The 25,791-nt window shown below is 43.3% G+C and overlaps 1 long non-coding RNA gene across 1 annotated transcript in view; it reads right to left on the bottom strand.

Annotated features, from left to right (window-relative positions):
- The window catches only part of LOC126481261 (uncharacterized), a 583,716-nt gene that overhangs the window by 56,765 nt on the left and 501,160 nt on the right, over positions 1–25,791 (bottom strand). Inside the window, exon 3 of the long non-coding RNA XR_007587540.1 lies at positions 3,349–3,509. This is a non-coding gene — a long non-coding RNA (uncharacterized LOC126481261). The remainder of the gene's footprint in view (positions 1–3,348; positions 3,510–25,791) is intronic.

Genomic DNA, 25,791 nt, shown 5'->3' on the forward strand with positions numbered 1-25,791 from the left:
TTGTCGTTTGACTTTCTTCGAGGCCGGTGATTCAGGATTCCACCATTGGGCACTACGATGCTTTGTGTGACGGCTATACTGGTAGCACCAACTTTCAACCTCAGCAATAGTCTTTGATGGAAATGTGGGATCACGTCTGGTTCTATCCATGAGTTCAGCAGAAATTCTTCGCCTCTCCTCTTTCCGTTCGTCTGTTAGTGTGTTTCTCTAATTCCTCGTGTAAGATCTTATGAAACGCATCACACTTGAAATTAAGTTCTTCTGATACCGCACACACAGTTACTTGACGGTCTCCTTGAAATAACTGCCTTACACACTCCACGTTTCCATCGGTACGTGCCGTAGAGAGGCGACCAGATCTACAATCGTCTTGCACCGAATCTCTGCCTTCATGAAATCTTTTCTGCCACTCGAAAACACGATTTCTTGAAAGTGCCTCGCCTGCATATTGTTTGTGTAATCATTTTCCACGTTTCGCAAGCGGTTTTCCGAGCTTAATGAAGATCTTATTATGTTCACCCTTCGCTCACAGTCAGCATCCACTGTGTGACAAGAACCCAGTGTGTTGATAAGCACAGCCCTGCCAAAGATTATTTCAAGGACGCACACAGACCAGGTAACATAAAAACAACATTTGTTTCCTTTTAGTATCGCAAACTCAGAAATAAAAATAAAAAGGCCTGTCCTGGAACTTTTCTGACAAAGGGAGTATTATTACCCTTGTTTCACTTAATAGTCGTAAGTTTCACCGTTCAAAGTTTTCGAGAGTACATTTGCAGATGTTTATCGACGTCTTCCAGAATTCGTCTACATTTTCAATCCTGTCCCTCAACACATTTTCAGCGACGCCTGCTAGGGTTCAACACACTGAACTGAAATATTCGATGTATCAGTACCAGTGTGCGTGCGTGTGTGTGTGTGTGTGTGTGTGTGTGTGTGTGCACGCGCAATACGCAATATATTTCATTCACTTTTCTCTTCTCCCGAATACCTTCCTGTGGAAAATTGCAGTTTTTAAACTTTCGCTGTCACTGTTAATAAGCTACGAAAACAAGATGGCGGACAGTTGAACAGCTGAATGTTTTCTGGACGGGAGTTTTGAATGTTCGAGTGGTGTATCAGACACTGTGTGTGTGTGTGTGTGTGTGTGTGTGTGTGTGTGTGTGTGTGTTATTTATAGTTGGGGACACAAACGATTGTGAGCGAGTTTAGCCTTTTCTACGCACCTGAATCACGCCTTCTCCTACTTTCTTCAAGCACAAGGTCGCTTGGAACCGCCAACAATACGAACTCCACCAGTGCCTCGATCTGTGCGAACCGCCATCGTTCATGGATTGGACTATAGTCTGGTATGACAGTTTTTGAGGGCAGAGGGCATCTAACGTCTGACACCCTATTTTAGTCGCAAATACTGTTGTTTCGTTTATTACTGTTGTTCCTTCACTCCCCTAGCGGGACTGGTGCGTGCTTTGCAGTACGTATTTATTAAGCTAAATAAACTCCTCCTGAACCTATATAACAGTATAACAACATACTCAGCTATTTCATTAATACTGTTAATTTAAATGTGCCTGTGAGGGTAATGAGAAAAAAAGCGACTTTTGAAAACGTTACGCTGAAACTAATTACAGTGACAATTCGATACAAATGTAATCCTTGCAGATACAGTAGTTTCGTAATCAGAAGGCTGACGAATGAAACGATGTAATTGTTTATTTCGTGCTGTTAAAAATCGGAAAACTCTTAGGTAAAATTTACGTGAACCTCAGTTTCACAATTTTTATGTGCTCGACTCAGGCAGTGGCTTCATAAGGCCAGTCAGTGAAGACCAAAAAAGGTGGAATGCCGAAAACAATTCTTGCAGTCGCAAGTAGTGGTAGGAGAAAGTACCATGTACAATATATAAGAAATTGTGGCTGATGCGGCCGAGTGTGGGACTGGTGGTGCGTCTGAAGGTCACTTTTGTACGTTTTTCTTGAATAACTCGGACTACGGTCTCTAGCGATGGCATATCCCGGTACAAAATTTAACTACATTAAATTTCCTACAAATCGGTCCTTTTCATTTTCTTATATAGGACAAATTGTTTGCACGTAACGAGTGAGAGAATCTGAAAATCTTGCGCATAGTTTTTGAAGACCAGATATAATATTGCGGGCCGCATAAAACATTGGTATGGGCAGCAGACTCACGTTGTATAAGCTGTATTAGTGGAAACAGAAGTAGCCAATGATAATGCCTATATTCGGCTCCCGGTTCTAATTAAAAGGCCTAAATGTTAAATGATGTTCCATGGTTTTCTCCTCGACTGTTCTGATAGTTTGACCCAAGTAAGATAGGCCACTGCATAGCATACAGTCTCCTTGGAGTCCAGACGGCGAGTTCGTATAGCAGCAAAACCCGCAGCACTTGAAGACGCCTGAGTCGGTAGTCGAAATGTTGTGCAGGAAACGGAAGCAACACCTCGGCAGAACACCCGGAAGCACATTATCAACCAACTGCGCCTAGATAAACGGAGAGAACAGATCATTGTGAATTATTGCTACAGAATGACGCCATCGCCAAAATCACAGTCGTAAATAATTAAATTTAGTAACGTTCCAGGAGTTTCTAGTTTCTATAACTGCTTTCTTAACTTTAGCCGAATATGAATGATTATTGCCGAATTCAGCTACTCCTGATGCAGTTTTCTCTATTATTTGTCCTTAACTGAGCCCTCATAGCGTTATTGGCAATAATTCTACAAAGTTTCCAATCCTGTGAAATAATAGCAGACGACAAGTTCCTTACACAGTTAGGTGTGTGGCATTGTCTTCTGCACAGGCGCAGAAACTCTTAACCGTAATTTTGGATTAGCCTTACTTGCAACGGTAGCATGACGGCGCAGTGTTTCGGTACCAGTAACTGTCTTGGATCGAAATAGTCGGTGTCATTCGAGAATAACTGCTGTCTTTGAACCACAGATCACAAAATTATCCTCTGCCAGTCTCACGATCCGAGAAAAAGCATGTAGTATTCATCAGATTCGCTGTAAAGTATTCGATATGTTTCATTGGTGATGTAAATGGTCAGCAGATGTCTTCGATCACATTTTCCGATCCGTCTTTGAAGCTTACGTTTCTGAATATTAATTGTACTTCCTCATTCGATTATTCTCTCACTAGATTTGACTGAATTTTCAGTGTAAGACTAACTACGCATTATTTTACGTTAAATGAAATTTTGTTACTCTTATACGAACTACGTTGTTAAGCTACTTGTTTACCCAAGCTTCAATGTTCACACAATCACACTGCGTTATTTTGTCCGCAATTAGTGAAAGCCGACATGCGGACTTGGCTTTCGTACCTCAGCGAGAACGGCAGCGCCATAACTTTCAACTTCTTAAGCCGGTCCTCGAATCTCGACCACTTGTTGCCGACCAAGCGACTACGTTGGCTGCGTCGTGGCGCGATCTGGCGGCGGCGTCAGGAACTTCTGGCCCGCAGCACGGAATTCTGTGCTGCCACCTGGTAGCAGTCGAGAGGGACACGCTTATGTTTTGGCAACGCATCCCAAGTAGCGGGAGTAAAAGTGCAAAGCTCAGGTTAAAACATGTATTATCATTATTTGCATCCGAGTCTCCCAACATAGCTAACTTTAAAATAAGGTTTTGGTAATGGATAAAGCACTAAATAAAACGCCGAGGTTAATCATCGAGGGATCCAAATGTATAACAGAGATGGTCCCATACCTCTTTTTTATTTATTTATTTTTTGCTTTGGGCAAAGACCATACAGCCAGTAGTAATTACAAAAGTGTCAGATTAACATAACTGCAATTTCCACAGTAGAACAATAAAAAGAGGTCGATGTGCAAACATAAGTTCTCAATGTAAAATAAATTAAAAGAAGAACGCCAAAGAGTCAGCCAGCGGTTACCAACAGTGCCAAGTTAACATTACTTCAGTTTTCGTAATAGAATAATGATAAGAGTGTGAAGTTCAAAGATAAGTTCGTCGCATAAACTGAAAAACATTAACACCGTCCGGTGTTTCCGAGCGGTTCTAGGCGCTTTAGTCTGGAACCGAGCGACCGCTACGGTCGCAGCTTCGAATCCTCCCTTGGGCATGTATGTGTGTAATGTCAAAAATGGTTCAAATGGCTCTGAGCACTATGGGACTTAACATCTAAGGTCATCAGTCCCCTGGAACTTAGAACTACTTAAACTAACTAACCTACAGACATCACACACATCCATGCCCGAGGCAGGATTCGAACCTGCGACCGTAGCGGCCGCGCGGTTCCAGACTGAAGCGCCTTTAACCGCTTGGCCACACCGGCCGGCTGTGTGCTGTCCTTAGGTTAGTTAGGTTTAAGTAGTTCTAAGTTCTAGGGGACTGATAACCTAAGATGTTAAGTCCCATAGTGCTCAGAGCAATTTTTTTTTTTAAGATTATGACCCAGGATTCGAATCGGGCCTGTTCCAGAGGACAATGACATCCACAGCAACTTAAGGCTGAAAGCTGGACAATGGCGTCATTTACAAAGATAGGTTCTCCATGCAAAGTAAAAACACACAGACATCCCAGGTATTGAAAAGAGATGGTTCCGTGTGAGGGTAAAATCCTCATGAGAAACACACGTTAATCTATCTGTAGACGGGATTTCTAGTATACTACGCATTATGTCTCAAAATACTGCCCTCTGACACAATATTCTCGAACAATGCAGCTAGAATTAAAAAGTGTCTATTCTGCAGAAGTCTGCAGTAAGAAAATTATGTTGAGCTCATAACCGAACATCTTGTTGAAAAATCTTCGGTGACCTATGGATTCTTGTATACATATACCCACCTACATTCACGTGGGCTCCCTAATGATATATGTGATTAACAATAGTATTACGTTCAGAGTGAAGTGTGAAACCCGCCACCACAATAGAATTAACAGGACTAACTGCCATAAAAACAACATCTAAAGCAAAATTCATGGGAGAAATCTCCGAATCTTTTGATATAAAAACAGGGTGATAGGTTACCCGCTCTCATTTTCAAACTGGTGCTGAATAAGATCATCAAAATGTGGAAGAAAGAAATACCTGGACTACAAGAATCAAACTCAAACGTCATGCCGTTGTCTACGACCCATCAATAAGTAACGTAAGCCAGAAGCTTATGAGATATGCGTCTAAACTGGCATCTAAACCTGTTCTGAGACGACACAGCAAATGTGCATTCCAAACACGAATATGTGGGATCCCTCATGTTGAAATATGACAAAATTCTTAAAGTTCAGTTTAAACTTAAGTGAAATTGTCGGGCACACTGACGGTGACAAATGTTTCAAAACCTACACAGTCATCTGGAATATTTGTAAAAAGAAATCTCATTGGTACTTCTCCCAGGTATTCTACACAGGTGAGACACAATAGTAGTGCAGAAAATCTTTGGATTCAAGATCCAAAACGGTATGCAGATACACAAAAGTTGCCGAAGTAGTGAGCATGGAGAATGCAGTCTGGTAATGGTAGCAAATTCGTTTCTGAAAAACAAAAAAGGTTACTAACATCTAATGTAAATGTAAGTACTAGGAGGTCTTCTCTGAAGATATGTATCTTGAGTGTAGCCTCCTACAGCACTGAAACGTGGCCAGTAAGCAGACAAACAGAGAATATAAGCTATTTAAATGTGGTGCTATAGATGAAAGCAGAAAATGAAATAACTAGTTTGGTAGGAAAGAAGGAAGATTGGTGTTCAGTGTCCCGTCGATATCGAGGTCATTAGAGACGGAGCACAATCTTTGATTAAGGAGGGATAGGGAAGGAAATCGGCCGTAACCTTTCAAAGGAACCATCACAGCATTTTCCTTAAGCGATTTTGTGAAATAACGGAAAACGTTTATCAGTGCGGCCGGACGAGGATTTGAACCATCGTCCTCCCAACTACGAGGTCAGTGTGCTAACAACTGCGCTGCGTTGCTCGTTCGAGGTGGTTTGATAACTAACGAAGAGGTACTTAATTGTTTCCAAGAGAAAAGAAATTTGCGGCGAAATTTGACTAAAAGTAGGAATCGGTTCACAGGTTGCATCCACAGGTATCAAATGACTTTAGTAAATCTGATAATGGAGGGAAGTGCAGCAAAGGGTTGAGGGGTAAAAACTGTACAGGGAGACCAAGACTAAAGTGCAGTAAGCAGATTAAAATGTCGTTTGCAGCAGAAGAGAATTGCAAAGGATAGACTAGCATCAAACCAGTCTTCGAAATGGTGAGCACAATAGCAGCAGCAATAATGAAACGAAAAGTAAAGTAGATAGAACACAAGGTGAGGCATGAGAGAGAAACGGATAGAGAGATAGAGAGATCAAATGTCGAAAAAATAGATCTGTCTTTTAATATGCTTCAGCCCACGATGACTCATTCACATCCAGGCCAGATGACATAGTACGTGTTGTTGTACGACACGAGGCCATCCTTGAGTGCTGCGCAAGAGACTTAAATAAAGAGTTTCCCATTGTACTAGACTACACTACAAACTGATTTAAGTTACCAAGTATGCTGTAGTTGTCTGGCCTGTTCAGGACTGTTCTTTCCTGTTGCAATAAAGAAATGGTAGATAATACGCTGCCACGGCACTGTTATTGTTTTTCCTCTTGTTGCTGTTGTTGTTGCTGCTGTTGTGGTATTCAGTCCAGAGACAGGTTTGATGCAGCTCTCCATGCTACTCTGTCCTGTGCAAGCTTCTTCGTCTCTAACAAGGGAACCTCCCCATCGCACTCCCCTCAGATTTAGTTATAAGTTGGCACAGTGGATAGGCCTTGAAAAACTGAACAAAGACCAATCGAGAAAACAGGAAGAAGTTATGTGGAACTATGAAAAAATAAGCAAAATATACAAACTGAGTAGTCCATGTGTAACATAGGAACATTTAGGAGAGCGTATGCTCAGTGTCGCCGTCGTCCCGTGGTTAACGTGAGCAGCTGCAGAGCGAGAGGTCCTTGGTTCAAATATTCCCTCATGTGAAAAATTTATTTTCTTTATTTTCGCGAAGTTGTGGTCTGTCCGTTCGTTCATTGACGTCTCTGTTCACTGTAATAAGTTTAGTGTCTGTGTTTTGCGACCGCACCGCAAAACCGTGCTATTAGTAGACGAAAGCACGTGCCTCTCCAATGGGAACCGAAAACATTTGATCGCAAGGTCATAGGTCAACCGATTCCTCCACAGAAAAACACGTCTGATATATTCTATACGATACTGGAGACGGTATGTGCGTCACGTGACAGGAATTTGTTGTCGACCCACCTAACTTGTACACTTGGCGAATGGGTAAAAAGATTCTACTACCTTGCCCGATTTAGGTTTTCTTGTGGATGTGATAATCACTCCCAAAAACTGATGAAAACATAGTAGTTTGTCACATAAACTGAAAAAAAAATTAAACTTTTCACTCGAGGGAAGACTTGAACCAAGGACCTCTCATTCTGCAGTTGCTCACGGTAATCACGGGACCACGGCGCTCGAGCGCTCATAATGTTCTTGATGTTGCATATCTTCCACATGAACTACTCAGTTTATATATTTTGCCATTTTTTCATAGTTCCACACAACTTATTCCTGTTTTCTCGATTGATGTGTGTTCAGTTTTTCAAGGACTATCCACTGTGCCAACTTATAACTAAATCTGAGGGGGGTGCGATGGGGAGTGCAGCCTACATCCTTCTGAATCTGCTTACTGTTATCATCTCTTGGTCTCCCTCTAAGATTTTTCCCCTCCACGCTGCCTTCTAGTACTAAATTGGTGATCCCTTGATGCCTCAGAACATGTCCTACCAACCGACCCCTTCTTCTAATCACGTTGTGCCACAAATTCCTCTATCCCTCAGTTCTATTCAGTACCTGCTCATTAGTTACGTGATCTACCGATATCTAATCTTCAGCATTCTTCTGTAGCACTATATTTCGAAAGCTTCTATTCTCTTCTTGTCTGGGATGTCCTGCAAAGTGCTGTTCAGAAGAGACCTCCACCTCGTACTATTACGAATTTATGGAGAGCCCTGCAGGATTCATTGTATCAGTTCCCTCCGGCAGTACTTCAGACATTAGTCGAGTCCAATCCATGTCGTGTTGTGGCACTTCTGCGTCGTCGCGAAGACCCTACGCGATGTTAATCAGGTGTACCGGTTTCTTTGGCTCTTCAGTGCAGGACGTGAAGACATTGTCACTTGGCCTGCATGTTCGCCTGATTCTATACTACTGGACTTGTCCTTCGGATTAAACTCAAAGATGGACACTATTCACAAATACCTCCTCCATGTGACCAAAAGTCCCTGCGCCAACGACTGGAAACGTGTCCTGCGGTAGACGGTGGGTATTTAGATCACTTAATGACATAAATGGAATTTTAAAAAAGTCTTTATGACTGCATTCTCTGTGACCTCCATTTTTTTGTTGTTGCCGATGTGTTTTTTCAGTGTAAGTGAGTACTAACACCCACAAAGTTATTATTTAAATATTTTTATATCTCATTTTCCTGTTTTATATATCCATGCCCATTTCTTTCATGGCTCTGATTGAAACAAGAGCATAACTGTTACTGTGGTTAACTGGTAAGTAAGTCATCCTTAGATGACGCGTCCTTAGCCTTTCAGTTTGTATGTCAGTCCAATCCTGGATAGCCCAGTGTGATTAGTATTAGTTTAAACTGAACTTACTTCCACTGTTCCTCTTTTGTAAGCAGCCGCTCTTCGTTGCATGAAGCTCGAGCGCCCCAGCAGCCTGACGCGACAGTTTGTATAATAAAGCAGACTTCCGCACAGAACAGTAATCGGGTTCATGTTCAAAGAATGATAAATCCTAAGTTATTTATATTGTAAATACTCCGAAACTGGAAATGACGCTTTGAAGAATGAAACGCCGTTGACTTCTCCTCTTTTGGAAATGCATTACTGGCCATTAAATTGCTACGCCAAGAAGAAATGCAGATGATAAACGAGCATTCATTGGACAAATATATTATACTAGAACTGACATGTGATTACATTTTCACGCAATTTGGGTGCATAGATGCTGAGAAATCAGTACCCAGAACAACCACCTCTGGCCGTAATAACGGCCTTGGTACGCCTGGGCATTGATTCAAACAGAGCTTGGATGGCGTGTATAGGCACAGCTGCCCATGCAGCTTCAACACGATACCACAGTTCATCAAGAGTAGTGACTGGCGTATTGTGACGAGCCAGTTGCTCGGCCGCCATTGACCAGACGTTTTCAATTGGTGAGAGATCTGGAGAATGTGCTGGCCAGGGTAGCAGTGGAACAATTTCTGTATCCAGAAAGGCCCGTACAGGACCTGCAACATGCGGTCGTGCATTAACCTTCTGAAATGTAGGGTTTCGCAGGGTTAGAATGAAGGGTAGCGCCAAACACGGATGCGACCATCACGATGCTGTAAACAGAACCTGGATTCATCCGAAAAAATGACGTTATGCCATTTGCGCACCCAGGTTCGTCGTTGAGTACACCATCGCAGGCGCTCCTGTCTGTGATGTAGCGTCAGGGGTAACCGCAGCCATGGCCTCAGAGCTTATAGTCCATGCTGCTGCAAACGTCGTCGAACTGTTCGTGCAGATGGTTGTTGTCTTGTAAACGTCCCCATCTGTTGAGTCAGGGATCGACACGTGGCTGCACGATCCGTTACAGCAATGCGGATAAGATGGCTGTGATATCGACTGCTAGTGATACGAGACCGTTGGGATCCAGCACGGCGTTCCGTATTATCCTCCTGAACCCACCGATTCCATATTCTGCTAACAGTCATTGGATCTAGACCAACGCGTGCAGCAATGTCGCGATACGATACCGCAATCGCGATAGGATACAATCCGACCTTTATCAAAGTCGGAATCGTGATGGTACGCATTTCTCCTCCTTACATGAGGCATCACAACAACGTTTCACCAGGCAACCGCAGTTCAACTGCTGTTTGTGTATGAGAAATCGGATGGAAACTTTCCTCATGTCAGCACGTTGTAGGTGTCGCCACCGGCGCCAACCTTGTATGAATGCTCTGGAAAGCTAATCACTTGCATATCACAGCATCTTCTTCCTATCGGTTAAATTTCACGTCTGTAGCACGTCATCTTCGTGGTGTAGCAATTTTAATGGTCAGTAGTGTACAATACTAGCGACAGAAATTCCTACAGTTGATACGGGCATTTCTGTACATAACACAACTGTTAAAAGAGACTACGGCATTTAGTGAGGAACTTCTTACAATTTATTTGGGCAGCAACATGTTTACGACGTCTTAAGTGGTTCAGGAAATATCTGAGGCGTACAGCTTAGCTGGATCAGCCGTATATTAAGTAGATACTGTTACGTTCCTGTCTCTGCTTGTGTCGTGTCGTAGAGTCTCTGCCAGTCGCTACGCATGCACTGATTTATTTCCTACTTCACCAATGCTTTCGTGGCTATATGTTTCACCAGTTTTCCGTTTCTGTCTCTTTCCATCCATTACAGCGCGTCTTTCTCTCTTGCTGAGAGTTCTAGAGGCTATGGATCCAACGTCACTTTAAGCTCTTCAGCCCGTGTAATTAACGGAGAACAACTTACACCAGTCACGTTGTATACCTACGCAGGAAAGAGTAACAACGCGGTGATGTATGGTGACGTAGGTCCATTTTTAGGCGAATGAGATTGCGGATTACGACATATTTAGAAGATCCTAGAGAGTGCACCTTGCCTATGAAAAAGGTGGGTTATAGGAAGCTTGTACGACTTGCGCTGGGATACTACTACTCAGTACACGGAGTCCTTATCGGGTGGAACTAACAGAAAAGGCAATGCGAATCACAACAAGCTTATTTGACTCACGTGAGGAAGTCACAGAGGAGCTGAAAAATCAGAATTTCCAAACATTTGAAGAAATACGGTTAATACATACGGCGGAAACCTTGGTAATTCCGAGATAAGTTTACAATGAAGAATTAAGAAATATCGTCCATCCAGCTACTTGCTGCCAGCGTGGGATAAACGAAGAAGAAATTAAACCAATCGCGGTACGAGAGAGGTCATCAGCAGTCATCCCATGAACGATACATGAAGATACGGTTAGATAAAAAGTTCGCTCTACTGCACTGATTTTCAGGTTGTAGGTGTACGTTTAACAAACGCAAGCACAGCCTGCCGCGGAACACAGGGACCGTTGCAAATAACATACGGTAAAAACAGCCACAGTTCGCACACTGTTTGATTTTATCAACGCTTCCTGCTCTCAAACCGACTACCACAAGATAGCCGTTGTCCTAGTGGCAACATGTTAGTGGGCTGAAAGTTACATTCCGTACTACAGACAATTCGTGTCTGTTATAGAACGCTTCTTCTAACCCCTAACTTGTTGCCACTAGGGCAATGACTGTCGTATGGTACTGGCGTCTGACAGAAGAAACCGGTAAAACAATCAAATTGTGAGCGACTTTAGCACTTTCATCTGTATATGAAGCAGATGTTTGTGAATGTATGTGCATTTTAACTTCTTTCCTCCGGACTATGAATCGGGCTCAGCCTCCATATGGTATGAATGGCAATGCGTGATGTCGCCTACGGTACCTCAGTTCTTGTTATTCAAGAAGGGAGGGGGCACACAAGCGACAGTAGGTGACTGACGGAAATGTCGGCGAATATATACACACGTAAGAGAGCTCTTAGTTAAGTGTACACGACCGACAGTTTGTGTATAGTTATGAAGATGAATGAGCAAGAACTGTGGTGCGTAGCTATATAGCTGAGATATCGACGGAGAAGACAAAATAGGCAGTTCTTGTTCCATCCAATTGTCTGTAAACGATTACTTGAGAGACAGTTTCATACATCACATGAGAATTTACGTGAGCATCCTGAAAAGTTCTTCAACTATTATCGTATGTCTGGAAGCTCATTCGACGAGCTACTGTGCATATTGGGTACAAAAATATAACCTCAAGATACTGTAACAAGGAAACGTGTTGCAGTAGAACAGAGGTTGTCACTTTAAAGCGAAAAAAACATTTTTTTTTTATTTTCAATCATGCATAGCGTGTTTATTTGAGCAAGCGGTAAAGGAAACAAAAGAAAAATTTGGATTAGGAATTAAAGTCCAGGGAGAAGAAATTAAAGGTTTGAGGTTTCCCGATGACATCGCAATTTTGGCAGAGACAGCAAAGGACTTGGAGGAGCAGTTGATCGGAATGGACAGTGTCTTGAAAAGAGCATATAAGGTGGACACCAAAAAAAGCAAAACGAGGATAATGGAATGTAGTTGAATCAAGTCAGGTGATGCTGAGGAAATTAGATTAGGAAATGAGGCGCTTAAAGTAGTAAATGAGTTTTGCTATTTGGGAAGCAAAATAACTGATGACGGTCGAAGTAGGGAGGATATAAAATACAGACTGGCAATGGCAAGAAAATCGTTTCTGAAGATGAGAAATTTGTTAACGTCGAGTATAGATTTAAGTGTCAGGAAGTCGTTTCTGAAAGTATTTGTATGGAGTTTAGCCATGTATGGAAGTGAAACATGGGCGATAAACAGTTTAGCCAAGAAAAGAACAGAAGTTTTTGAAATGTGGTGCTGCAGAAGAATGCTGAAGATTAGCTGGGTGGATCACGTAACTAATGAGGAGGTATTGAATAGAATTTGGGAGAAGAGAAATTTGTGGTACAACCTGACCAAAAGAAGGGATCGGTTGGTAGGACACATTATTAGACATCAAGGGTTCACCAAGTTAGTACTGGCGGGAAGCGTGTGAGATAAAAATCGTAGAGGGAGACCAAGAGATGAATACAGTAAACAGATTCAGAGGTAGGTAGGTTGCAGTAGTAACTCGGAGATTAAGAAGCTTGCACAGGATAGAGTAGCATGGAGAGGTGCAGCAAACCAGTCTTCAGAATGAAGACTACGACAACAACAGCATGGTTATTAAAGCACATCTTACGTAATGGCTCAGTTTTCATCTCTGTATTCCAGCTCCAACAATTCGTAACAGTAAGTTGATTCTTGGGAGTAAGGGCATTCCAGTGAATGTAATAGCTGTGGTGAAATCACAGGGGGATATTGCTGTTACATGTGATTGCCTATGGCTATGCCGTTGCTCACAGGTACTGACTGATTGTTCAGCTGCGTTGAATGCAGCAGTTGTATGTATGTCTTGTTGTTGGGCCTATGCACTACTGGGGGTTCAAATTGCTTCAGATGGCTCTGAGCACTATGGGACTTAACAGAACTAGGACTTAGAACTACTAGAACTTAGAACTACTTAAACCTAACTAACCTAAGGACATCACACACATCCATTCCCGAGGCAGGCTTCGAACCTGCGACCGTAGCGGTCGCGCGGTTCCAGACAGAAGGGCCTAGAACCGCTCGGCCACCCCGGCCGGCCGCACTACTGGGTGGATGTATCTGCTGCACGTTTGATGGTGTTCGCTGAAATACTCCTGATCCGTGGTTAGTAACCCTTTGAGACTGCCCGAAACTGACAATAGTGTTCATAACTTTCTCAACAATAACTTTTTTTCATGATTGTACTTTTTGAAAGATGGAATAACCGAGAGCAAAAAAATCTTTATCAAATGCTCTTGACATAGTTTGATTGTGACTCTCATTGCTTTCTTTAAAGACTTCCAAAATTTCTTCTTAGTAGTAACTTTTTCTCTTTCTCTGATTTGAAGAAACTCTACTATGATTATCTGGTGCTGTTATCTAAGATACTTCTATATGCGGATTACCCCCTGGTAACGGTGATTCTGTTTGTAAATGAGCCATTACGAACAGTAGATGGTCGAAAAAAAATGTACTTCGCCTTTTCTTTGTAGAGCTTCCCGTAGGCGCTTTTTTCTGCAGATGTAGCTCTTGTCTGAAGCAGTACGGAAGGAACCCCATCTTTCCTGCACTTGAATATCTGTAACACAAGATATAGTCCTATACCTAGTTGTTTTTCTTTCTTTTTTGTAGCTACTTGGCAACATCTTTACATTATCAGTGCATGAACTATGTGCAAAATTGTTTTCGAAGTGTGTCAAGCTCTTTGGGAATTCTTAAACGAATCGTGCACACCGTCTCCAACAGAGCAATCATGTTTGGAAATTTCAAAAGATTTTGATAGAAAGACCAATTTTCCTAACTGCTTATGAGCCACTGACGATAAGCATATAGCATACAAATGTATATACCGGGTGCAGACTACTTCAGCCCGCATCTCGTGGTCGTGCGGTAGCGTTCTCGCTTCCCACGCCCGGGTTCCCGGGTTCGATTCCCGGCGGGGTCAGGGATTTTCTCTGCCTCGTGATGGCTGGGTGTTGTGTGCTGTCCTTAGGTTAGTTAGGTTTAAGTAGTTCTAAGTTCTAGGGGACTTATGACCACAGCAGTTGAGTCCCATAGTGCTCAGAACCATTTTTGAGACTACTTCAGTTATAAACAATATTTCTCTGTGATACTCCTAGTTGTGGTTGACTCAGATTACTGCTTCACATGTGTTGAAATGAGAGCTTATGGCAAATCTAGTGACTCTAACGTGTTTCAGAGTTTATCTTTTGCTAAGTGTTTAGTTGAGTGTCGCTTTAATATAACAGGAAGTCAACAATTACCGCATTATGAACATGGTACATTTGTTTTCGTAAGAGATGAGGCATTTACAGCATCATCACACATTTTGATACCTTATCCTAATCGATAATGGGATGTGCAGGTAAGGAGTTAAAGTATAGATTATGTAGAGCAAGGTGTATAGTGGAATGCACATTTGGAATTTTAGCTACTAAATGGAGGCTATTCCACAAAAGCTTGGATGTTAGTCTGGAACATTCTGTTCATATAGTTAAAGCACCACGTTTTCGAAAGAACTTTTTGACGAAAAAGGACTATTCGCTTTGAAGCTCCGTTACATGGACTGCCCTTTGAAAATAAGTCATTGCAAGGCAGAAGAGTTACAAATAGCGGAATGCAGATTAGGAATTATTTTGCCAATTACCTTACGTCACCACAAGTGTCAATTCAGTGGTAATATGATAAATTGCAGCGAAGTAATAAATAAGTGAAGCTAGAATTTTCTTACCTCGTTTTACTTTATCAGTCAATTCCAAACCATTCCAGTTACCAATCACATCCACACATACTTCCTCCTGTAGTTTTTTCTTTACCTTTCTGTCATGGTATTCTGCAATGGAAGTATCATTCAAAGGACAAAGTTCTGCACTTCAATAACCATTCTCGCTACTTCAGTACCCATTGTTAACACACTGCATCAACACAGCATGACTTGCTAAACTGACGGTCGTGTGCTTAAGGCCATTTATGTTTCTTTGTCATCACCGACAATCAAATCGGGTAGAGTCGGTGGGAAAATAGAACATGTCTCATCGTTTTTGTCTGCCCGACTATTTTGTAGATTATGATACATGATGTCTATTACAATAAAAAAATAGTCAATGAACGACAGTCGGTCGCGAGCTTCCTCCGTAATTTGTTCCTAGAAACAAGAAATGTTTTGAACGCAACATTCCTTATAAGACATCAGAGAAGTACCAATAATATAAATATATAGGCTCATTAAAGTACTCCTGCGTGTACTGCCGCGTCATCTTATAAAAGAAGCAAATGCCAAAGTGCTAAAAATAACCGTCGTTTAAGGCCGTTGCAGCAGCATTCTTCAAGGCATATCCTGAAGATTTCAAAAGAACGAAACGTTGCTTGATTTAGTGTTTTGTTGTGTCAGGTATTTTATAAGATGACGCGGCAGTACACATAAAAGGATGGCAATGAGAAGCGTCAATAATGCCGAAAAGCTGCCACAACTGAATCTCGCAGACAGAACAAAAGGACGGAGTGGTATGCGTCTTGGGTGTCTCTCTGATCTGACAGGACGGCTGAGCCTGATGGAGGCACTTCTCCCGAACGGCGGATGGACAAAGATGGCCGTAAAATATCCAAAAATGCCAGAACTATTGTCGTGGCCACTAGCTGTACCAGCTACACGTTGGACGGAAAATTCCACTCTCAACTGTGGCCGCTGCCTATCACGTTGGACGCCGTGGCTACACGCCACGGAGGATGTCAAGGCCTCTGCCAGTGACCGATAAGGCACCTCCTAGCGCGGCCGTTGCGATAACTGACGTAGAAAGTTCTTCTCGCCTCGTGCCATCGCGACAGCTGTTCCAGAAAAAGACTGTTGGAAAGTAAATTCCACAACAGTGCGTCTAGGAGATTTCCAAGTGAAAGCTCTTAGTGCCAGTTGCCACACGTACGCTCTTGCATTATTGACATTGCAACAGTTACTCCTAAATGAGATTTTCACTCTGCAGCGGAGTGTGCGCTGATATGAAGCTTCCTGGCAGATTAAAACTGTGTGCCCGACCGAGACTCGAACTCGGGACCTTTGCCTTTCGCGGGCAAGTGCTCTACCATGGAAGGTAGGAGACACTGCTGTGAGTACCGGGCGTGAGTCGTGCTTCGGTAGCTCAGATGGTAGAGCACTTGCCCGCGAAAGGCAAAGGTCCCGAGTTCGAGTGTCGGTCGGGCACACAGTTTTAATCTGCCAGGAAGTATCAGTTACTCCTAACATTATTGATATGAATGAATAAGCTTACCTACACTTTATTCGACTATGGAGATCAATCTACATATCTTTCAGGCCCCTTGGCTTAAAACGAGAGGAAAAGGCTAAGTGATATCATTCGGAATAACTCTCTATTTTGACCTTAATCATCATCAACGTGTCCTCAATGCAGTCATCTGCATCAGACAATCACACTTAAGATACGTTCAGCAAAAGAAAAACTTCCTATCGGTGTTATTAAAGAAAGCTTTTCCGAGTTTAGGAGTCTCAAACCCCAGAAATCGTTTTTCGTAAATTCTATTAACCGTGACATCAGGAAGTATTACTGACAATCGAAAAAGGTTCTTAATTACATGCTGACTGATGATACAACTAAGCAAGTGGTCGGATCTGAACCTCCCCAAAAACTATGGGGCACATTAAATAAGAATTCCCTCAGTGGTTGCAAGAAACCACAGGTTACAAAAATCTACAACAACCGTAACAGAAGCGATGCACAAAACAGCAGACTAATATCGTTTGATATCCACCGGTTGCAGAAATTTAGAATACTTTCTGAGCACAAACGGAATGAGATGTCTCGAAGACAGTGGTCCCTTCCATGCCAACTAGAATGCTGTCCTTAAACATCTGTCGTGCGAAACCAAACTCACGCTTTTCTCACATGACATCCTGAAAACCATGGAACATGGTGGGTAAAGTACTTCTCGACTACCTAAGAGCATTAGCATCACATCGGTGCATATTAACGTAACTGCGACAATAAGAAGTCTCAAACTAAGTTCATGGCTGGACTGAGGGCTTCTTGGTAAGAAGGATGCTGCTTGTTATCTCGGATGGAGAGAATTCTATAGCTGGCGTGCCCAGTGGGAAGTGTATTGGGAACCTTGCTGTTCATGTTGTACCTTAACGACATGGCAGACAGCATTAATGTTTCTAGAATAAAATTTTCACTCTGCAGCGGAGAGTGCGCTGATATGAAACTTCCTGGCAGATTAAAACTGTGTGACGGAACGAGACTCGAACTCGGGACCTTTGCCTTTCCCGGGCGGAATTAAAGCTGTGAGGACGGCTTGTGAGTCGTGTTTGGGTAGCTCTGATGGTAGAGCACTTGCTTGCGAAAGGCAAAGGTCCCCAGCTCGAGTCTTGGTCCAGCATACAGTTTTAATCTCCCAGGAAGTTTCAGTATTAATGTTGGCCTCACTTTTCGCAGGTGATGCAGTTATCTACAATCATGCTCATAAATTAAGGATAATGCTGATACATGGTGAAACAATGCTCTGGTGGGCAGTTTGCGGGTTTAAATCACCCCTGAGTATGACCATGCGGTGCAATTGACCTGCTGTCGTCGCACGGTGGCGCTGGCAGCAGTCGACATACGCAGAGGTGTGTTGGTGCATGTCAAAGTACGGTGCAGCGATTAAGTGTGCAGACGTTTTCAGACGTGCTAATGGTGACTGTGCTTTGAAAATGGCTCAAAGAACACATATTGATGACGTTTTGAGAGGTGAATACCAGGCGACTGGAGGCTGGTCAAACACAGCAGGTCTTAGCGTGGGCCCTCCGTGTGCCACAAAGTGTGATCTCACGATTATGGCAGCGATTCCAGCATACAGGAAACGTGTCCAGGCGCTACAGTACGGGATGTCCGCAGTGTACAGCACCACAAGAAGACCGATATCTCACCATCAGTGCCCGCAGACGGCCACGGAGTACTGCAGGTAGCCTTGCTTGGGACCTTACTGCAGCCACTGGAACAGTTGTCTCCAGACACACAGCCTACAGACGACTGAACAGATATGGTTTATTCGCCCGGAGACCTGCAAGGTGCATTCCACTGACCCCTGGTCACAGGAGAGCCCTAAATCCTGGTGTCAAGAACACTGTACATGGCCATTGGAACAGTGGTCCCAGGTTACATTCACGGACGACTCCAGGTATAATCTGAACAGTGATTCTAGCCGGGTTTTCATCTGGTGGAGGAGTACCTTGAAACCGAAGATATCAGGCGAATGGAGTGGCCTGCCTGTTCTCCAGACCTAAAACCCATCGAGCACGTCTGGGATGCTCTTGGTCGACGTATCGCTGCACTTCTTCACACCCCTAGGACACTTCAGGAGGTCCGACCGGCACTGATGCAAGAATGGGAAGCTATACCCCAGCAGCTGTTCGACCACCTGATCCCGAGTATGCCAACCCGTTGCGTGGCCCGTGTATGTGTGCATGGTGATCATATCCCATATTGATGTCGGGGTACATGCGCAGGAAAGAGTGGTGTTTTGCAACACATGTGTTTCGGGGCGGTTTTCTCAATCACCAATACCGTGGGCTTACAGCTGTGTCATGTGTGTTTGTTATGTGCCTATGCTATTAGCGACAGTTTTCTGTAGTGCCACGTTGTGGCACTGGGGAGGGGGACAATTGTGCAGTAGTTGTCGTAATTCGGAAAACGAGCGATTTATCTGACATCCAAAAGGGCACGATCATTGGCTATCTGGCAAGCGTGGAAGCACTTGCGAGACGGCTAAGTTAGTAAACTGTTCGCTTGCCGCCTTGGTTGAAGCGTAGCTTGCATGACAAAATGGCTCTATCCAAAACCGGCGCAGAGGCAACTGTGATGTACCACGGGCCATACACGACAGGGGGGGAACGACGGACGCGGAGATACGTCCGGGCGAATAGACGTGCAACTGTTGAGCAACTGGATGCCCAGATGAACCAAGTGGCTACAAACAGTATCTCCTCAACGACCATCCAGCGAACGTTACTGCGTAGGGGTCTCCAAAGCAGTCGTCTGGTTCATGCACGTATGCTGACTGCTGGTCATCAGCGATGAAGGCTGGAATTTACACACCAGCACAGCAACTGGACGTAAGTGGGTAGGGACAGGTGGGCTATTCAGAGACTCGCGTGTTATTTCCCATCGGACAGATGGCTGTTGGCGTCAAAAGTCTGAAAAAGAAACACCCTGCAACAATCGTCGGAAGCGTCTGGAGGAGGGAGCGTTATGCTCTGTGGAATGTTTTCGTAGTATTCCAAAGTGATGTCGTCATTCTGGAAGGCGCAATGGATCAACGCAAATATGCATCTGTCCTTCGGGCCCTTCATCCAGTTTGTTTTTCCTCGTCACAATGGCATTTACCAGCAGGACAAGACGGCGCGTCACACAGCCCCCAGTGTATATGCGTAGTTGGAAGAGCACGAGGATGAGATTACCGTAATGTCCTGGCCACCAGATTCACTGGATTAAAATCCAGCATAGAACCTGTGGGACCACCTCGCACGGGCCGTAGGGCACACGCGCCGTGGGTCGTCAACCGAGAACCGTAGCGCAGCTGGCCGCAGCGCTGGAGTCGGCATGGCTCCAGGTCCCTGTCGATACCTTCAGAACAGTCTTGACTCTCCTCCTGCACGTCTCGCAGCGGTAGGCGCTGCAAAAGGCGGTTGTTCAGGATTTGGCCAGATGGTCACCTTAATGTGACTGGACAGCGTGTATAGAAAATGCCCATTTCCACAGACAGAATGTAGTCCTCCAGGACACGAGTTCAAACTAAAAGTGGTGAGGTCCTCATGGTCTTCGAACACGTTCGACTCGCCAACTGCTGCAGAAGACTATCAACACAAATATTGACTTTATCTAGCCACTTACTTATTAAAAACAGCTGTGTATCCATTCAGTGAACTCTTACCGTATTAATCATCTTGGGGTTGAAGCTCTTTCTTCCGTGTTTGCTTTAACAATGCATATGTTCATGGATGGGGTCCGCCTTTGTCAAAACACAGTTTTGTTTTTTAACCCAAACATGTTTCACTGAAGTTGCAGCATCTTCAGTAGGCTTTTATTTCTCCTCTGTTAAAGATAAAGAATGTTCTTTACTGTTTGTATACATGTAACTATTAGTTTTTAAATCGTAATTACAGATATTTGAAAATATCACATGTAATTATTAATTCATACATTTTTACCACATGGTGTGGTTTTTCTGGTTTAGAAACACAATACATCAGAAAGACCACACCATGTGGTAAAAATGTATGAATTTATAATTTTATGTGTTTTTTCAAATATCTGTAATTACGATTTAAAAACTAATAGTTACATGTATACAAACAGTAAAGAACATTCTTTATCTTTAACAACCATAAAATAAAAGGCACTGAAGATGCTGCAACTGCAGTGAAACATGTTTGGCTTAAAAAACAAAATTATGTTTTGCTAAAGGCGGACCCTATCCAAAAACATATTTATCTTACTTTATTGCTCGCCACAGCCGAAAGAAAATATCATTGTTCTTTCATTGTACTAATTTTCTAACCTGCCAGATCTGGAACCTTTTTATGAAAACGGATTTTTTTTGTTTCTTTGGGTTTCGTAGGTGTCCTGTTAATCTGTAACGCTCTTTAAGTAAAATATTAAGAAATAAAGAATTGCACTTGACATTTCCATTTCTTTCATAAATTTTGAAAGGTCCAAATGGTCCAGATGGCTCTGAGCACTATGGGACTTAATTTCTGAGGTCATCAGTCCCCTAGAACTTAGAACGACGTAAACCTAACTAACCTACGAACATCACACATATGCATGCCCGAGGCAGGATTCGAACCTGCGACCGTAGCAGTCGCGCGGTTCCAGACTGTAGCGCCTAGAACTGCTCGGCCACTCCGGCCGGCTTTTGAAAGGTATCTTTACAATTAAGGGGTATCTTCACAATTAATTTGAATATGGAGGGTAAAGTGTGGCCTCAATACAACTGTCGTGCAAACGGAATGCAGTAGGATATGCCGTACATCAGAGCTGGATGAAGCATGGAGTGGAATTTCAGCAGTGAGAGCGTAAACAAAAATTCTGGCGAAAGAACATTTATTAGATCGGAAAATTTCATTGCACACATGAACGTATATATTGAGTAATATGACGGTTGCTGTTGCCTGCAGTGTATCACGTCGCATATTAATTAATCCAAGAACTTTACTTCGGAGTCCCCTGCAAGGTCTATCGAAGATGAATGATCAAAGGATGGTTTAATCACGAACAATTACATTCACACCAACTTGAGAGACTAACAGGAAGGAAAAGAACTAAAAACCTTCACCACAACACACGTGAGTAGCAAGAGGGGCTGTTCCCTTGGTTTTAACATGCAGGATAAATGAATAAAATTTCTATTTGAAGTGAAGTGCTGTAATAATGAAGCACAATTAAGAATCATAATTAATTCAGGTATTCTAAAGCGGAATATCACTGTGGCCTTGGTACTGTAAACTTTCTCATTAGATTACGACCACGTGGTCCTCACAAGCAAAAGCGTGCACAAAAAAAGTTATCAAGTGAGACGAATTGCACAAAATTCAGTCATAAAATCATAGGCAACATACATGCTCTCGCGAAAGGGATACTAAATGAAATGAACTGAATCACAATAAATTCAAAACGGCTCCACGTGTTTGATTAACAGTTCAACTGAACAATAGCCTACACCGTCCCTAGATTTTAACGCATTTAACACTCGGGAATTAGCAAGTAAAATTTGTCACACACGATAATAAACTACGAACGATGAAAGGAATCATTTACTTTGACTAGCTTTGAAAAACTTACATAAAACACAACATTAACTTCTCATCGAAAAGGCACAGTTACCGCCAGTAGGTCTCTCCCGTCTCGCTTCCCACCGAACACTCCAGGAGCATTCGCTCTCCAACCAATGCCGCTACCCGTACCTACTGAAGTGGCCAGAGGAACCCCTATTGTGGTGCCAACCTACACAAAAGGTACGTCCAAGCAAAACAGAAACCTCATTGCTTCCTGGTACGTGTTTCCTACAGTTGGCTGTCTTGACACCGTGGCAGATTACTACACTCTCGCTGATCTACGCACACTGAAATGCTTGCACACTCTCATTCATACATTCAACTGATCGCACAAGAAGAGGAAAGAAAAGTTACATTGAAATGTGGCACTTAAATGTATCAAACATGCGTATGGGGCTCCGACAAGTACCAATAACCCAATGAAATGTTAGAACTAAATATGGATAGTATGCTGTGGCCACCACAAACACACTCAGCTGCTCAGCCTTTTCCCTTTTGTTCTTTACATCTAGGATGATAGACTATTTGCACCAAAAATTGAGGTGCCAAAGGCAAACAAATGACGCTGTATGGTATGGCAAAATCATGAAGAGGCTCATGCAGAGACCCTTTAATTTATAATAGATGGTGTGTTATTATGGCCTACAAAATCGTTCAGTGACAATTTCTCTTTTCTCAGTTGCTCTTAGATTGACGTTAAGGTCCTCAAAAACGATGTCAATTAGACAATCGATTTTTGGCCTAAATTAGTTTCATTTGCCCCTCAGACCAGACTCTCATGAGTGAAGCGCTACAAACCTCGACAGTCGAACAAGTTGGCTCTTGACGAGGAGTTTCTTGTTTTTTCACTTGGAAATGTATAAGGATGGTTCAAATGAAAATGTACGAAACGTCGTAACAATCTAACCGGTTGAATTTTGTATATGCTGCTTTGGGATAACGTAGTGAGACATCAAGGGACACAGGCAGCAGATAAGCTGATGCTCACCGTCTTTTTTGATGGCTGAGGTCCGATATGGAATTCCTCGAACACGGAAAAACGATTAAAAGTGAGCTGTACCGTGAGACACTCCGTAGTCTACGCAAGTCCATCAAGAGCAAACGGCCTGGGCTGCTCATGGAGAAAGCGAGTCTGCTGCACGATAATGCGCATCCACATGTCTCCAAGGTCACACAAAGTGTAATGGTCAAGTTGAAATGGGAGCAGGTGGAACATCCACCCTAAAAAGCCAGGACATGTCATCCTGCGAATTCCGTGTGTTTGGCCCACTAAAAAAATTTCTGAAACGGAAGCGCTTCATGTCGTATGACGAACTGAAGGACACTGTGGCGCACTGGCTCCTGACGCAGCCACAGAAATTCTGGGAACAGGGAATCGTTCGGCTCGTGAAACAGTGCGATAGTTGTGCTCGTGTCTCTGGGGATTACTTTTGAACAAAGACTCTAATACCCACAGTGTTGTTTTGTACTTTTCAACATTCCTCAAATACATCGGTAGCTCTGTCTTCATTGAAACTTCCTGGCAGATTAAAACTGTGTGCCTGACCGAGACTCGAACTCGGCACCTTTGCCTTTCGCGGGCAAGTGCTCTCCCAACCGGTCTACCCAAGCACGACTCGCGACCCGTCCTCACAGATTTAAATCCGCCAGTACCTTGTCTACTACCTTCCAAACTTCACAGAAGCTCTCCTGCGAACCTTGCAGAACTAGCACTCCTGGAAGAAAGGATATTGCGGAGACATGGCTTAGCCACAGCCTGCGGGTTCTTTCTAGAATGAAATTTTCACTCTACAGCGGAGTGTGCGCTGATATGAAACTTCCTGGCAGATTAAAGCTGTGTGCCGGACCGAGACTCGAACTCGGCACCTTTGCCTTTCGCGGGCAAGTGCTCTACCAACTGAGCTACCCAAGCACGACTCACGACCCGTCCTCACAGCTTTAAATCCGCCAGTACCTCGTCTCCTACCTTCCAAACTTCACAGAAGCTCTCTTGCGAACCTTGCAGAACTAGCACTCCTGGAAGAAAGGATATTGCGGAGACATGGCTCAGTTGGTAGAGCACATGCCCGCGAAAGGCAAAGGTAGCGAGTTAGAGTCTCGGTCCGGCACATAGTTTTAATCTGCCAGGAAGTTTCGTATCAGCGCACACTCCGCTGTAGAGTGAAAATTTCATTCTATCTGTCTTCATTGTTCATCTATAGCCTAACCGAAGCACGTAGCGTGACTCCGTATAGCCGAGGCACTGTTTCCGCATTCAATAGATGAAGGGATGCGAATCTGCTCCCAGCCATTCGTATTCAGGTTTCCGTACTTTCCACTAAATCTTTGAATGTGAATGCCTGGTTGCTATCTGCGAACTAGTCACAGCCAAATTTCTGTCTCATCATTACCAGTCAGAGTTGGTGCCCCATCACTACAGACACCGACTGGATGAATACTGAGATAAAACAAACAATTTATATGCGTACCAGCTGTAGAAGTATGAAACGGCATTTTGTTGCAATAATTACACGTCTGTTGTTAGAAAGTGGTAAACAATATTTCATTGAAAATAATCTCCGTTGCTATACATTTCTCCCACCTCACAGGCAGGTTATAAACACCTCGCCAAAGAAAATTTTCTCTTTTGAAGCTAACCAATCAGCGAGATGTTTTCGTACATTTTCATACGAATGGAAGCGTTGTTTAGCGACAGCGTGTCCCAATGATACAAACAGATGATAATCGGATGGAGGCAAGTCAGGAGAATAAGCCGTATGAGCTACTATTTCCATAGGAACACCTAGATCATTTCCCTGCCCCGTTTTGCTGTGTGTGATGGAGCGTTATCATGGAACAATATGACTTTGTTACCTTTTTCCATATTCCGGTCGTTTTTCACGTAATGCTCGATTTAAATCGATCTTTTGCTGTTGGTAGTGATCACTGTTAACGGCTTCACCCGGTTTCAGCAGCTCATGATAGACGACAACCTTCTGATCCCACCAAGCACACAGCATTGTCTATTTCCAAAGCGGTTTGGTCTTGCAGTGGATGTCGATACTTTGTCTGGATTCACCCAGGACTTATGGCGCTTAGGATTGATATCTATTTTTCATCACCTGCCACTATACGATGGAGAAATAAGTCTTCTGTATTTGGCGAGCAGCATTTCAAAGTGGTCTTTCGATTTGCTTGCTGTCTTTCATTGAGTTCTTGCGGAAACCATTTTCCAGTTTACTGCACCTTTCCCATAGCTTTCAACCGAAGAGAAACGGCTTTTTGCGTCACATTCAATTGTTCCGCGAGTCCCCGTTGAGTTTGAGTATCATCTTCATCCAGTAACGCGTGCAATTCGTTGTCTTCCAACTTTTTCGGTGGCTTCTAGCGCTTGTCGTTTCTCACGTCAGAACCACCTCTTTTGAATTTTTTTGAACCTCTCGAAACACTCACTGTGTTTTCCCAATTGCATGTTCGCCGAAAGTTTCGACAAGCATTCGATGCGATTTTGCAGCAGTTTTCTTCAAATTAAAGCAGAAAACCTGTGCTCTCCGCAAAACATAGTTCGTAGGCACAAAACTCGACATATTTACAGGTTTGAAATACACTACTGGCCATTACAATTGCTACACCAAGAATAAATGCAGATGATAAACGG

This window comes from Schistocerca serialis, chromosome 5 (genome assembly GCF_023864345.2).
Source record: "Schistocerca serialis cubense isolate TAMUIC-IGC-003099 chromosome 5, iqSchSeri2.2, whole genome shotgun sequence".
NCBI classification, from domain to species: domain Eukaryota; kingdom Metazoa; phylum Arthropoda; class Insecta; order Orthoptera; family Acrididae; genus Schistocerca; species Schistocerca serialis.